Below are 1,121 nucleotides of genomic sequence, written 5' to 3'. Positions count from 1 at the left end.
CAACCATAATCCCAAGAAATCATTTAGTTTTAGCACATGGAGTTCCTGCAAGGATGCCAAAGCAAGTGAGAAATCATCTCAAAGCAGAGTGATGGTTCATCATCTTTCACAAGTGAGAGGACAGGAAGGGGGAGAGAAACCTCCTCCCTCCTAAACCCATCAAATTGATGACTTTTTTCACAGTCTTAATTGATGAAATCTAGTGTCCTCAATTTCCTGACTGGAGGAGTGACTGTCAAGGTGACTTTCAAGGTCAAGAAGAGTTTTGGGGCTTTTCTTTGCCATGGCCCATGAATTCCAGTCCTTCATTGGGAATCTCCTCCTTTATTGCTTTCTGAATACTGCTGATAGCACTTGAAGGGGTTGGTGTACGGGTCTTCTTCGGAGCCGACCCTTTAAAACTTCTTGGCAAACCACCATTTGAAGCATTGGTCAAACTCACACTTCACGCTGGTGCAGGCCTCCCCTATGCTATTCATGGCAGTGGCTGACCCATTCATTCTTTAGTAGCATGTTGTTTAATCTCCATGTATTTGTGGTCTTTCCAAATTTTTCTATTGGTTGATTTCAAGTTTCATAGTGTTATGGGCAGAAAAAAAATGTATGGTATGATCTTAATCTTTTTGTATTTGTTGAGGCCTGATTTGTAACTTGGTATGTGATCTATGCTGGAGAATGTCCCATGTGCACTTGAAAAGAATACATACTCTGCTACTTTAGGATGAAATGTTCTGGATATATCTGTTAAGTCCATCTGGTCCAGTGTGTCATTCGGAGCCATTTTTTCCTTGTTGATTTTCTGCTTAAATGTTCTGTCCATTGCTGTAAGTGAGGTGTTAAAGTCCCCTACTATTATTGCAAAATATCAATTAGTTCTTTTATGTTTGTTATTAACTATTTGATGTATTTGGGTCCTCCTATGTTGGCTGCATAAATATTTATAATTAGATCTTCTTGTTGGATTGTCCCCTTTATTATTATATAGTGTCTGTCTTTGTCTCTTGTTATAGTCTTTGTTTTAAAGTCCATTTTGGGGACCCGGGTGGCTCAGTGGGTTAAAGCCTCTGCCTTTGGGTCAGGTCATGATCCCAGAGTCCTGGAATTGAGCCCCGCATCAGGCT

The 1,121-nt window shown here is 40.4% G+C and overlaps 1 pseudogene; it reads right to left on the bottom strand.

Moving 5' to 3' along the window:
* Positions 1-231: 231 nt before the first annotated feature.
* On the bottom strand, positions 232-486 carry LOC116862863 (annotated as a pseudogene).
* Positions 487-1,121: the final 635 nt, after the last annotated feature.

Source organism: Lontra canadensis, unplaced genomic scaffold (assembly GCF_010015895.1).
Source record: "Lontra canadensis isolate GAN:19392208 unplaced genomic scaffold, GSC_riverotter_1.0 scaffold362, whole genome shotgun sequence".
NCBI classification, from domain to species: Eukaryota; Metazoa; Chordata; class Mammalia; order Carnivora; family Mustelidae; genus Lontra; species Lontra canadensis.
This window is presented reverse-complemented; position numbering and strand designations above follow the sequence as displayed.